Source organism: Cynoglossus semilaevis, chromosome 5 (genome assembly GCF_000523025.1).
Source record: "Cynoglossus semilaevis isolate Cse_v1.0 chromosome 5, Cse_v1.0, whole genome shotgun sequence".
Taxonomy (NCBI): domain Eukaryota; kingdom Metazoa; phylum Chordata; class Actinopteri; order Pleuronectiformes; family Cynoglossidae; genus Cynoglossus; species Cynoglossus semilaevis.
The window spans coordinates 11476748-11492315 of NC_024311.1; the positions used below are offsets into that span (position 1 = coordinate 11476748).

General features: G+C 41.4%; 1 protein-coding gene and 1 long non-coding RNA gene across 2 annotated transcripts in view; one reads left to right on the forward strand and one right to left on the reverse strand.

Annotated features, from left to right (window-relative positions):
* Positions 1 to 15568, reverse strand: part of pde8a (phosphodiesterase 8A) — a 43535-nt gene that overhangs the window by 23072 nt on the left and 4895 nt on the right. The window lies entirely within an intron of this gene.
* LOC112487054 (uncharacterized) lies at positions 482 to 3803 on the forward strand. Its single transcript, XR_003049784.1, has 3 exons — positions 482 to 2034; positions 2385 to 2518; positions 2961 to 3803. It is a non-coding gene; the product is annotated as an uncharacterized LOC112487054 (long non-coding RNA).

Genomic DNA, 15568 nt, shown 5'->3' on the forward strand with positions numbered 1-15568 from the left:
TGTGTCTGCAAATAATTTAGCTTTCTTCCTGTTAAATGCAGCCCAGCTCAGGGGTTAGTAACCATAGCAACCAAGCCCCTCGCGGACTGCCATCCCTCTAGAATTCTGCTTCTCCGTAAACAATCTACACATGTGAGGAGGAATACAGAGAGGAATTTTAGAGCCTACCAGGCTGGAGTAAATCACTTCTCGCCAAATTGGAATCCGTTTTCAAACAATTTGCAACAACAGAGCAGGGAGCAAAAAAGCAGATTAGCCTCCGGCTGTGGCCTGACTGACGTCACAGAGACACTGGGTCGTTTGTTGGAGTCGTCCACAAACACAAATACTACAAGGGAGACGTCTATAGGCTGATGCTCGGGGATGATCTGATCTTCCACAGGCACGAGGAGCCATTCGCATGATAGGCACATGTGCAGCGTGTGTGTGTGTGTGTGTGTGTGTGTGTGTAACATTACTGATAGGTTTTGCTCAGATTTTAATGTCTTTGAAAAGTTTTGTTGCTGTAAAATATTACTACTTACGCATATACAATATTTAAAATTTTAAATGTTTTGACCTTTAAAAAGTGTTGATGTTGCAGGGGTTTTTTTGTGTTTGTATTTTTGCCGCAATACATTTGCAAAATTCTGTTTCAGAGGCAGTTCCAGAGTATAAATCTGGCAGTGTTAAAAATGATGCCGAAATTGCCAGATTAGAGCAAAGGCCTCCTGATACTGACTGTGGACGGGACATGACCCCACCATGTGATTAGAGCAAGCCATTGGTTCCACTGAACCACAGGCAAGAGTTGGTTCACATACATTAAAAAAATAAAATAAAAAAACAAAAAAGAAGCCACAACTCTGACTAGAATTTAAAAGTCAGCATGAAGGAAAAGCAAATCTCTGCATTTGAAAATACACCAAACAATTATATATAATATATATATTATTCATATTTTTATATAATATAAATAATATCATATAAAAAACGTTAGATTAAAGAAAGTCAGTATGTTGGTTAATATTTACTGATAAATCGAAAAAAAAGCACAGATGCTAATGACAACATACAGAAACGGCAGCAGCTAGCATGAAAACATACAAGAAAAAAAGAAAAAAAAAATTCTATTTTCCAAAGTTTAGTGTTGAAAGTATTTCAAACTTCCTGATCCAGCCATCATATTCAATGAAAATACATTTTTGAACTTCTCAGCAGCAGGTGTCAGAACTGCTCGCTCAGTTTCCCTTTCAGGTGAGAACCCAGGAAACGTTCCTCTGAGAGAACGCAGCGCAGCAAATGTCACAAACTTTGCTCTAACGCTGCGTGTCGGTCAGGCGGTGACGCACAACACAGCGTCAGCGCCACGCTCCGAGTCTCGTCACTCACTCTCTCACCAACACAACAGACTCGGCTACCGCTGAAGTTGTGTAACTCGAATAGCCAGCCTGCCCCTCTACACTCTCACTGACACACACACACACACACTCACACACACACAGCTGAACCAGTCAGCCAACCTCAGTCAACACAATCAGGCTGCAATGTTCTCACACACACACACACACACACACACACACACACACACGTACACTCTCGGTGATGAATCACTCCATTTGCATCCCACAAACATCATGCTGGCAACCAACCAGACGCAGACAAAGCAAGGGAAGTGAGTGCTGAGCAAGTAGGCCGCGGTGTGTGTGTGTGTGTGTGCTGACGTCAGACAAGACCCGCCCTCTTTGCTTTACGCAGCTGGGTAGCTCCAGTCAACTCTCTGGGTTTGTCTTCCTGTGAACTGCTCGTCAGGTTTGTGGAGGAGACAGACACACAAGCAAACGACCGAAACCTGGCCAATTAATTCAGTTAATGAATATAAATGATCAGCCAGACAGGTACATTGTTTCCAGGACACTCAGGAATCTGATCACCCTAACAACCCACGAGGACTACCTCTGGCTAATTTATTATATGCTTAATTAAAGTCGCTCACTACTGGAAAGCGACGGCGTCTTCTGCCAAACATTTTAATGAGGGATGTCAACACAGGAGGTGAGCACACAGCTATGATCATTAAATGAATTAAATGTAATTCAATAAATATAAAGTGATAAAGTTCCACGTACCTCCGTACCACTGCAGTTCCGTTAGTGGGTCAGGGCGAAATAACACATTTATTACCACGATGATGCAATCATCAATTAACAAGTAACTGTTATTTTATTGTGCATAAATGCTTATTTTAATTTTTTTTATTGGAAAAATATTTTTTTTTTACAATTGGCTGCAATGACACGTCGGTGCAAAGGACAAGTGGTAGGAAAAGAACGGCTCTGAATACACGTAGCCACAAGTCATTGGTACCGATCGACAGCCAACCCTAACCACTGGTACTGTCTTAGGATTGACACAGTTACAGGTGTCGACCAATGAGAGCATCAGGGGATGCTATGGGATGGTATGCCGTGCCAACATCGACCGGTGTTCTTGGGCCATGTACAGCATTGTTTCCCAAAGACTGGGTCGCGACCCTCAGGTGAGTCGCAAGAGTTTTTTTTTACGTGGGTCGCGACCCTCAGGTGAGTCGCAAAAGTTTTTTTTTTACGCCAAGAGTTTACGAATAATGTCTATTGACTTGAGTCGTGAATTTTTGTGACTTTTAAAATATGGGTCCCCAGAAAAAAAGTTTGTGAAACACTGATGTACAGTGACATTACTCTGATGGGTATGCTAAAATATCAGGACACTAGAACACAAAAGAACTGTTGCTTCCTATGGCCTGGGGTATCATTGGTCGTGGTATTTAAATCCCCTCTGCTGTTCCCCTCATCATGGCTCGCCACAGCATCAGAGTCCAAACTGACCTGGCCACGTTTTTACAAAAGCTACACTTTAAACGTCAAACCATTCTCACATCACATGACGTGGAATTAATTGTACCCAACCACCAATCGTGTCTCCATCTTTTTCATCCACAGCTGTCACAGCTGTCCACGGTCATCGTGAGCTGAATCCTGAACAGCCTCGTTCGTCCGTTTTAGCTCGTTCGCTCCGGCCGATGTATTTACATAGCGGAGTTGCCTCTGACCTTGTATCCTGCTTCCAGTGTATCCGGCCCTATAGATCTCCTCCTGTCCTTCTTCAGGCTACCAGCTCTTCTGATTCGCAAGCACATACGCACGTACACACACACACGTACACACACGTACACACACGTACACACACTTGGAGAGTGGCTTTCCACTAAAGTGAAAAACAGGAAATTGGATGACATTGTTTGGTGCGCCAACGTCAGCGCTGAGAGATAGAAAGAGTAAACAGCTTCCTCCACCCCAGAGCTGGGACCAGGATGCAGAGAATCTTGGGATGTCTGCCCTTCTCGTGCTCTCAAGAAAACGTGCACCGCTGCCCCATTTACCAATGATAATCTGCACATCCTTCACTTTGAGACGGGGCAACAGGCTCGCCGGCTCTTCCTGCCATCCTCGGATCGCACTGCGTCCCAGGTCTCCTCACTTAACCCCTTATTTTTAGAACCTTCTGCATTCGGTTAAATAGAACATTATATACAGAGCTGCCAATACAACGGAGGACATCTGGACCTCTACTCTACAGGTCAACAAACTAACGGTGCCTCGCTGCTGTCTAAAAGTCTGAATTAAATGGAGATGAATCCATGTCCTCCATTAGTCTTTATAACCATATTTTACAGATATGAAAAAGTTTTATTTTCTTTTATCCTTTGGCTAGATGTGCGACTTATACTCAGGTGAAACTATATTACTAATATTACTATGCAAATATATAATTTCACATTTGTTATTTTGATACTGACAGCCTCCAGAGGGCACTCTAACTGGCTGGTGTGACATATATATGTTTTTGCAGACCCTTAAAAAATATAATTTTTGTCTAATTTTATTATTAGATAGATTGGGACTGCGGGCCACCAGTTGATAATCACTGGTGTAGATCCACAGATGTGCTCTAGCTCACACACACACACACACACACACTGAGCTCAGCGATGGGCTACAAGGTGCTGTGGGACGCACACGCTCCACCGCGCACTGAGCCGCTAAGATAGTGGAGCTAGCTGCCCATGCTGCGTACGTTACCTCAAAGAGAATAACTCAACCTTCATGTGGGGCCACTTTCACAGATCTGCACCGAAGCTGTCGATAACCATGGGCTTCCAAACCGACAACCACACGGAATCAATGGACCGTCTGGCCACACATCCCATCATAAACAGTTTCACTGCTCCAGTTCTGGAAACATACGGGGCCGAAAATCTGATCTGTCGAGTCAAACATTTCTTCTTATTGTCTTCAACTGTATTTAGCATTTTTACTAATTTTTTTTAAGCCAAATATGGGAAATTCTTTTTATCCAATTACAAGAATGTTTATTTAAAGCTATTTATTGTTTGTTTGTAACTTTAACCTGCCTACACTAACATGTTTACAACATATACAGGATTTGTACATTTTTGTCATGGTCAAATTCAACCACTTTTAAAAGGACTTTAAGGTTAATTGTCTAGTCCTTGAAGAATCTCGGCCCACCAACCACACTCGACTGGCGACGTACCACATGACAACAAGCAATCCCGTCACAAACGCGAAGACTCATGTGAATCCCAGCAGACGCCGCAGTGTAGTTTCTGTTGTTTTGGGAGTTTTTTTGTTAAAATATGTTTCAAATTCCAAACATTTAAAAGGACTTTACACACTTTTCAAAACCAGATTGAAAATTCGCAAAATTGAAATTCAACCATTTCTGTTTGGATCTGTGGAGCTTGCTGTGAGGCAGCGGTGCTAGCCCGTTCACAACTGTGTAAACCATTAAATGACTCAATCCTTTTTTTCTGTTTTATAAACAGTCTGGTTCGTGTGTTTCGACAATGGAACTCAAAATGTCCTCAGGACGCCAACGATATTTGAAAAGGTTATGAATGTGGTAATAGTGCAGATTAAAGACTCGGGCACTGAGGCAACATTTCTCCAAACACAAACGTCTAATTGACATGTCAAGCATGTGTTTTTTCTTCATTCAACTTGTCTTTTTCATGGTGTTCAAACCCACAGTCTGTGAGGCAGAAAACTCCAGTTGAATCACTGGCAGAGGACACACAGACCACACAGGCCGGGGTGGGTCACTTTGGCCGACGACATCTCTGCCCTTTCTGTGTTTCTACACACGCCCACATTACAGTTCAAAAGCTGCATCCTCCCTCCAAGTTTCTTAATAGATTTGAAAAAAAACAAACAAAAACCAACGCCTGACTTTAATATTCCTCCATAGTCACATCAGTGACGGGGCCATCACGCAGCCACACACACTCTGACACAATCCATATCTACTTTGTGTTGACATGGAATGCGTAAATCCCTATTGTTCTATTCAAACCAAAATTAGATTTCAGCACTGGTGCATTGTTCCTTGCATGAACACTCAAGTTTGCATTCAACGCATACATTCTTTGCCATGTAAATCACAAAAAGTTAAAAAAAAAAGATACATGTTCATGAATATTTTCTGTTTGAGTATAAAGTGAGCACAAGAGTCTGTGAATACCGTATATTCTGGTGCAGAGGTGCCCAATAAGTAGATCAGGATCTACCAGTAGACCGGTGTGGTAGGTACTGAGCAATTACATTTAAAAATAATAATAATTTAAATTATAGATGTAATTCTATTGGGAGATGCTACTCACAAGGGCTAAAAACATCATAAAATGAAACTTGAAACGCAACTACTGCGATACGAGAGGGATCACTATATATAACAAGATATTTAGTTATCGTTATGAGTGAATATATATTTAGAGTTTTCAATGTAGATCATTTAACTCTGGTCATTTGAAGGCAGCAGCCAAGACAAAAAAAAAGTGTGGACACCCGTGTTCTTGGTGTCACAGATTCATGTCACACTGAAGTCAATCCAGCGTTAAGAACTACCTTTTACACCGGTGTCCCAATTGAGCCAATTGTTGTGTCATGCAAAAACATGAGCACTAGTTTTTTTTTTCTTTTGTGCTGCTTTTCCAGAGAACGCCCTGACCTTTGTCCTGTCTGCACTGACATCCCTCCTACCTCACCAGATAAAACAGGAGAGCAAGTACAAGAGGGAAGACACTGAGGAACTCTCGGGAGACTCAACGTGTCCTAAATTCAGTCCCTGATGTCCTTGCATGACGTCTTTGGAATAAAAATACAGAGTTTGCAGAATACTGGATAGGTTACTTCATCCTTGGCGACCTGGCCCCATTTCTCTGCTGTTTCACTCTTCGCAATTAATGCGTCAGATATTACACAATCGCTGCAGATCATTAAGCACACCTGCTGCTTGATGTGCAATCAACAAATCTGTTTCACTACCGACAACAATGTGTGTCTAATCCCCCACAGCCTGTATACACACAGGACAGAACATTCCAACGAGCCGTGCGCGACTCGGGTGTATTCTGAATTCAAAGCCTGTTGTTGGATTCTACGCAGGCAGACATTGGCGGCATCAGAAGCAGAGAGTCTGCTGCATTCTCTGGGCTCACGACACTGGCAGCGCACGCCGTGTCCACAGTGACCAGAGTGTGTATTTGATCTGTGCGTCACTGAGCCAATGAGAATAACCTAAGCCTGGCAGTGAGAAGTTCCTGCCGACGGGCCAAGTGATGATGGTTTGGGACTGCGCTCTGAGCCCCTGTACGCTCCCTACAGGGAGGTTAGATGAAGAGCAACGGGCAGAAAAGTCACGGACTCATTAAAGATGTGAGAAAAAAAAACCAAACCCATAAGGCTGTTCTCTTACATCAGGTCGTACAGTCACCATTAAGAAAGAACCGTGGAGTTACTGGATGGTTCCCAGCACTAAAAGGTTCACCACTACTACTACTACTACTACTACTACTACTACTACTACTACTACTACTACTACTACTACTACTACTACTACACTATATAAATATACAAAATACTAACCTATCCCGAGTCCCAACAACAGCCAACAGTATATCGCTAAAATTCCATTCATACTGTAAATCTCCACATCAATGGAATCTTCACATATGCAGCTAACGTCAGTGTGTCATGCAACCCAGAGCATCATGGGTAAGATAATTAATATACGATTTGATACAGTGCCGTAGAATATCGATACAATATCGTGAGGCGATTTATCGTGATATTTCAGTGTATCGATACTTTCTCACATCCCTAGTGTTGGGAAAAACCCCTAGTTCAAGTGAAAACAATACAAACCTGACACTCACAATATTCCATTACAGAACGGTAATATATACAATAATGTTATCTGGTACAAAGGTCAAGGGTCACGTGTTGGTTTAGTCAACAACGATTACCACAAGTGAGTGGAAATGAATGAAAGGCAGAAGACAGAGGTCGACCTCTGGTGATGTTCACCTACGGAGTATTTCTGTCCTCATCCAGATTACACTGAAATCCTTACAAAACCCCAGCAATCCCAAGTCAAGGCTACAGAGTGGACCCTCACTAAGACCTCCACTTGGTATTTGTTTTGGTTTTTTCTTACTGCACAGCAGCTGTCTTCAATACAGTTACTTTAACGTACCGTAACAATCTGCTTTATATCATTTTCCTAACCTTACATTATAACTTTAATTTTTACTGAACACTTTGAAAATCATTTTCTCTTAGTCTACTTGTATCAGCTAAAATTGGCCAACTGAACAGATTGGTGTATTTTGGATTCTCGCGCCTCATGGATCCAAGGGAAGGTCAAAGGTCAAAAGAAGCCTGGGATGATGGGACGCTACCTGGTCCCGTCATGGTACGGTGAACTCTACTCTTACCGGGAACCCTTCCATTGCTGTCAGCTCGTCCGTTCTCGCATCGTTCTGCCAAACACATGACAACAAGACAAGCTTCACAAGTCGGTTGTCTGGACCCAGAACAAGATCATTAGACGACTGTGACTTTGTTGCCAAAGCACACTACTGAACAATCTTAATTACCTCACCAGCCCTCGGGCCTAAGGAGGGGATTAGAATTAGCAACATGAACGCCGCGGCCACACCCTCTTTACTATATCTGTGAGGCTCCGCCCCGCCACTGCAGCTTAGATGGTTGTTGAAGTGCTTCTCAGGCCTCTTCGGTCATCTGTGAGAGCATTAGGTAATTGTTGGAATGGACTGACCCCCCCCCGCCACCCCACACACACACCCACACACACCCCCCCTTCTCCTCTTCACCTGCTAAAACAAGAGCTATGATGTCAGCCCTACATGAGGGTTGAGTGAGTGACACAAGCTAGAGCAGCGCGTTAAGGCTTGGCACACACTCTTACCCTATTTAAACACACACACACACACACACGCCAAGTTAGAAATAGGGATTTGATGACTTGCAGTACCAAAGCCCATGTATGTATTAGTATGTGTACATATGTGTATTTATATGTGTATATATATATATACATATATATATATATATACACACACACATTTATACAGAATAAATATATAGAGAGTTGTATATATACAATATATATAGTGTGTATATATAATATATATACTGTATATATGAATACATAAATAAAAAATATGAATGAATAAATAAAATACAGAATAAAAAAATGCAATACATCTAAATAATACAATACAACTTAAATAAAACAATAAAAAATGATAGTATGTTAACACCAGCCATTATGAACAGTAATAACATTAACTAAATCCAAAGCTGCGATTGCAATTCCAAAAAAAAAAAAGCAAATACAATACAAACAGATGGGGAATAAACATGTTTGTTGTTAAAGTTCATGTGTACGTGTGTTCTAACTCTTCTAATCTACACTTTTTTTTTCCTGAATTTTGTCTCACCACTCGTCAGCCTGTAAACTCTCCATATTCTTTACTCAGTAACACAGGCAGTCGATGTTCAGTTCCTAACGTCGTTCACAGCCTAATCCATAATTTTGTTGATCAAAGTGATGTGCAGGTCAGGTCACTCGGTCATTATGTCGCCCTGCATTTAAAAAGCTTAGCGGCTAAGTCCTTTTTTAGCTCATGAAAGTTTTGATTTTAATGTTCTGAGGATCTGAGGATGACAACTACAAAAGCTCAGTGTTTCAAGAGTCAATTTGAATAATCATTAAAACCAACATTCATTAATAAATAATTAAACATTGTGTTTTTATTGTATAATTAGGTCATGACTGTAGCTAACTGCTGTTGCTAAGGCACCAACTGTTTATCTTTTTTTTAAAGCTTATTAAACTTGTTTTTTAACCGATGTATTTTAATTCACTCTAACCCAGTGTTTTTCAACCATGGGGCCGTGGCCCCACATGGGGTCATCTTGAATTCAAATGGGGTCGCCTGAAATGTCTGGTGATTAAAAAAAAAAAAATACTGATTAACATTTTTTCAACTAATTTCAAACAACTGTATTCTTTCACTTTCATGATTGGGAAATAATTCCCTCTGGGGAGAAATTCATGATGTCAAAATGAGGTCACAAGCCCAAAAAAGGTTGGGAACCACAGCTCTAATCATTGGAAAGTACCAGTGGTTTCATGGAGCCAAAGGTCAGTACTGTTTCCACATAAAAATCCAGTCGTAGTAAACTTATCTACTTACTCATTTAATGGTTTCTGGGATCAATGCTTAGCAACCCCTATGGGCTGGATGGGTTAGGCAACCCATTAAAAACTTTTTTTTTTAAAAATTATAAAAAAATATTATTTAACTCTTAAATATAAATCTTTTCTGAACCAAATCATCAGATCAGGTCATTGAAATCCAAGTGTAAAATATATGCGTGTATAGGTTATTTTTTTGGATCAATTTAATACAAAATAAAAAGGGAGAACAAAGACCAAAAAATCTAATTTTTATATTTGTGCTCAAACTAAAATGTGGAGGAATTTTTTTAATTTCCAGGGTAAAAACATCATTAAAACCCCATACATATAATATAGCTTGACATAGCTGTTGAGTAACTTTTGCACAGAGCCAAAGCAGACAATCTGTGAGGAATGTTATCTGGCAGGTGCCACGGGTATAATTATTGGTAAAAGCCCTTTTCAACAAAACGGATGAAATGTTTTTCTAAGGATTTTCTATTATTAGCACTGATGTCAAACAAACCTTGATTGGTTTCCATATACAATTATTTTCAGAGTGTACTCCCACAGTATCGCGAACACAGTGTACTTTTAAATCACCACTTTAAACTGACAATCAGTTTATGGGCACGTTTGTGCAGAGGTTAAAACTTCACCGTGGTGAATGTGACAGCGGCAGTTTAGACAACCATTGGTTGTGAATAGAAAACACACGCCTCCGAAAGTGTATACAGTTACTGTAAATACAACTGTGTAATTCAACTCGCAGGCAGTTCCTTTGGGGCTCGAACCCAAGACCTTCTGCATGTAAAGCAGATGTGTAAGACAAGTATGATACATACTGGGATACTATGGAACATTTTATGTCCACTGTGTTTTTTTCTAGTATCAAGTCTCACGGATTTGCTAATATCTAGGTTGACAATGGCAACTGCAGTTCTGTCTTTGTTTCTCCCAAAGTTACATCCTTTTATTTATCCACACACTTGTCAAACAGTACCACTCACCGGTTCAGCTAAACTGTGTTTAGAAGCTAGTATGTGGTTTTGCTGGTGGCAAAAAAAAAAAAAAAAAATCACCAAACAAGGTCTAAAAAGCAGCAGACTTCACGTTGAGGTAGCAGTACTGCGAGTACAGTCACAGATTGTCCTTAGCCTACATTAGTGAATACTTTAGAGTGTTACGTGGGTAAATACTGCATATTGCAAACACATTTTTCAAGTCATAGAATCAACTGGAGCATCATCAAATCAAAAGCACAAATTGTTTCCTTTGACACAGCTGTCAATGCCAAGAGGCCAAATGTGCTTTCAATTTAAAACTGAATATAATTAAGTCTCTTGTGTGACAGATCAATTATGTAGGCGTACGTTCAGACGGAATTATCACTTTTGTGCATCACAAACGAAGTCATCCGAATGTCCCAGCACAGGCTAGCACGACAACATGTCCCGCTCTGTGTGGGAATTTTATTTTCACAGGCTGTGCCCACGCTTTACGACGTCACTCGTGTCCTGTGGCTGTAAGGAGACTCGGGCAAGCTGCCATCTCAGGGCTGTGGCCCATGTTCATCACACTACGCCCAAGTGTCAATCACAGGTTCACCAAACACCGTATCCACTCACCCTTCCGTGGAGGAAGTCGACGAAACGGACGCAAGTTTTTTCTAAGGTTTTTCTGTTATTAGCACTGATGTTAAAAAAGCCTTGATTGGTTTAAATATACAATTATTTTCAGAGTGCCCTACTGCAGTAAGCAGCTGTTAGCTTTACTCACATGACATAATGGGATACAGTTTGTGCAAAAGACGGGAGTGAGCGAGAAACGAGTTCCTGATCAAATATGATCAAATGATCCAGCCCACTAGATGAATTTTGAGTACATTTATCTAGCTCCATCTATCTGCTCCTGATCCCCCCCCCTCCACCGGTGTAATTATAGGACAATTGTGGACCGCGAGTCAAAAAGTTTGCCCGCCCCCCCCAGTAGAACCCCAGTGGTGGTATGATGATCTTTGTTAGCACAGGCTGATCGCCGCAGCAGCACACCAGCCATATTTGTAGCTATATTTAAAGGATGCAAACCATGAGGTAATATGTGCAGAAAACAAAGCCTCCCCAACCACAAAACTATGTTCAGCATCTGCACTTTGTCCCGTACAGACTGTTAGAGACATATCTTTAGAGCGAGACGTTAGACACACACCAGAAGGCTTTGCGTCAGAGCTATGTCAATTAAAACAAGGAAGAGAGAGGCACAGCCGGCTCACGGCAGCGGTAGCAGGTGAATGAGTGTCTGACCTCGTCCTCGCAGCCAATGAGCTGCAGGCCTGCTCACTTAAATTCTGCGAGCCGGCTCCTTTGGTAAGGCACGGCAGTAAAATGAGGAGTTATGCCTCGTCAGCTGCCACATATATACAACACAATATACATCATGTTTCAACACGATCGCAAAAAACACTGGACGGCGCACTGTGACAGAGCGAGAAAATGGCCAAAGTACTGAGAAAAGCAGATGCTATTAGCACGGCTGTTAGCAGTGATGCTGTGCATGGCTATGACGGTGCACATCAGCACATAGGGCCTCTGTCCAAAACATGCCTCTGGACATGGACACAGAGAACAGGAATGACTCGCAGATGAACTCTTATCGGGAGGAACAATGACGGTGTTTTCTGTACATGGTGTACTTTTCAACAACCACTTGGTGGAATAAAGACCTTGAGAGCTCCAGGCCAACGTAGAGGGCGCGCACATGATCCGTCTATAGTATGTGAAGGATGTATTAACACGAACAATAGATTTAAAATATGACAGTGGTCACAAGGTCGACCGAAACGGAGCTGTGGTGCACAAAATCATCCATCGGATTTATTAATAATCCTTCCTTCCGTGGGTATTTTTAACCAGGGTGAAAACGTGGTTGGCCATGACTTACATGGGATCTGAACCACTCTGAAGGAAGGAGTTTTCTTGATTAACTTGGGTTCAAATTTGGCTGATGTGGCCCACATTCTGGTCATCTGAAAAGTAGCAGGCCTGAGACAGGCGATAAGAGAGCCGTTAGTTCACTGTGATCACAACAACTGCTGGTTCTGTACATAAAGACGGAATTATGGGTAACGCAGCATTCATTGTGCTACTTGTGTGTCATGGCGCAGGAAACCAAACTGTTACGGCTCGTTCTTGAGGACATCAGGCCCTTGAACAGGAGGGAACTGCAATGGAATATTTTATTGGCTGCTGGTTTAATCTGGTAATCCAGACCTCAACAATATGTTGTTGACGTAGAATATTGAAGACTTTGTTACAGTACCAATAGATACATTTGTTATCGTCATATGTCACGTCCGCCATCTTGAATAAATATCGTCATATGTCACGTCCGCCATCTTAAATAAAAACATCCGTATTCTTCTATGGTAGAAGACGTAAAACCAGGTCAAAGGTCAACACTAAATGTTAAATATTATTACAGTACATATTTAGTCCCTCCCCCTTTTTTAATCACAGGCTTCACCAGGGATAGACCCGGTTCTAATGGTTCTTCATATTCAACAACATCACATGTTACACCTTTTCCTAATATTGTACAGCAGCGATGGTTTGAACAGTGTTAGGAGTCGGTTTAACAGCTGATTTTTCTTTGGAGAGATTTCAAACCAATAACAGATCAATGCCTCTGTCCAATAATGACTGTGGTCATTGTTGCAAGACACTGCAATGGGCCGGACACAAAAAAAAAAAAAAAAAAAAAAATCCACAGGAGCTGCACACCTAACAAGTCACTGACACTAATATTTTATTTTATTTTTTAAACACCACCTCCTTGTCATCATCGCTACCTCACGCATACGGCTCACAGCCCAGTCAGCCCTGAGAGCGGAGCTGCATGAAGCAGGAATAGAACATGTGAAACATGCATCAGCAGAGTGACGAAGTCTGTGACGTCAAACCCCCTGCTAACGCCTGCGGCGCTGGAAGCCCAGAGTGAAGAGCGACAGCCACGGAGCTTTTGGGACCATCAGAGAGAGTGGGTCTGCTCACGTCCACGCTGCACTGGTCCAGGCTCCAGCCAGACAACAGAAGAAGAAAACACGGCAGCGCCTTAGTTTGGTGGAAGACCATTTCTATAATGTCATGAACCTATCACATGCTGACCTTATGACACTGTATTCTTAACCTGAGGGGAGGGGGGACTGTACAAGGATAACACGAGACCCTCTCTTTCTACACCCAAGGTGACAGGAGCACATATTATAAGGCACTCATTTGATTTTCCACACTTGGTCAGAGCTGACGTTGTCAGACAGTGAAGGAGGCAGTTCAACGGGAGTTTGGTACCGAGGAACACCAATCACATTTGAACATATTTCACATCGACTATTTTAACAGGTACTGTAACATTAACACAGAATTCTGATTGGCTGATGAATTTAACGAAACAATTTAACAAAGCAGTTCTTGGCCAATATGCAAAGCCCAGGTATTTGGGCTTAGCATATGTCTCTCTCTCTCTCTCTCTCTCTCTCCAATCCTCATATCAGATCGGAGCGTCCCTAAATGTACACAGCTACTATTTTCACTTGAATCAAATACATGTACTGCAGTAGGGAGTGGTACACTTTAGTACCATAATCCAAGCCAAACAGTTGCGCACATCAACATCTGTAACAGACAGACACAAATAAATATCATTAATGACTGGATCCAGTCAGCAGCTGCCAGGACAAAGACAACTGTGGACACATTTATGTCCACTGACTGTGACATTTCTGTGACGGAGACGACGCCTATTGTGTAACTGATCGGACCGTTTAAGTCGACTCACAAAAAGAGAGTTTGTTAACAAGAGATCAACAATCGTTCATACTGGGTTCCCCAAAGTACAGTTTACAGGAACTAACAGTCTGGTGTGTAGGAATTAGTGACATCTAATGGTCAGTTTTCAGAATGTATGAAGGGCTATTTTCAATTTTTTCATCAGTTACAACAGTTGGACAAGACACACACTAATTCATATAATTAATTTTCCAAACAAATCGACTCCAAACCCAATTTTTGTAAGACAAAAATGTAAGCACACAGATACAGAACATGATGCTTCATTTCTCTCCCCTGCAGGGGGTGCTGCAGCTACTATGTTGGTGGTTTTGTAGAAAAGTGAAACGTTGTTCAATTTTGAAATGATTTTGTTCATCCTACAGTCGATGTGAGTGGCAGAAACATCAGTGTTAACAAAAAGGTTCAGGTTTAAGTTTTCTTTATAATTTACGACAGAAGTCTGAAAATAAGTGACCGGTGATGTTCGCAACTCTGACCAGACATACACTGTACCGAAACAAATCATTTATAAAGCCACATGTAACTAAACTAAGGATTATCAAACAATGTCAGAATTGTAATGGTCAACAAAGTTTGGTTTGTTTTGAAAAGATTTTGATTCGATTTTGTCTCCCGGACTGGAATTTCTATTTTTAAATCAAAAAGTATTTTTGTTTTCAGACTAGACATTTTCGATTTTTTCCCCAAATATCTGTTAAATGTGAATTCATTTTCCAAATATAAAACATAACATAAATTTTAACGTAAATTAAAAAAAAAAAAATTAAGACAGAGAAAGGAGTAAAAAAAAAAATCAAGGAGCCAATATCACTCTCACTCCTCTCGGCCAGCAGAATAAGCACAGTGGATTAATTCATCACCACGTTAAGCCTTTGGCCTCCTCTGGAATAAATTACCCAATGACTCTCAACTTAGACTGCACACAGACACACACAGAAGTGAGCAGAGAGCACAGACAAAAACAGTGGAAGAGAAAGTTAGAGTGTGTCCAGGTCACTGCTGTATCACACCCTGCTGCTCCAGGCCTCACATGACGTTTTGGTTCAGAGACTTTTCCAGCTCTGTGCTTCTTAAGCACTCGACCAAACCGCTGTACAACACAGAGTGTACCTTGTCACTTGTAGAGATGGGAC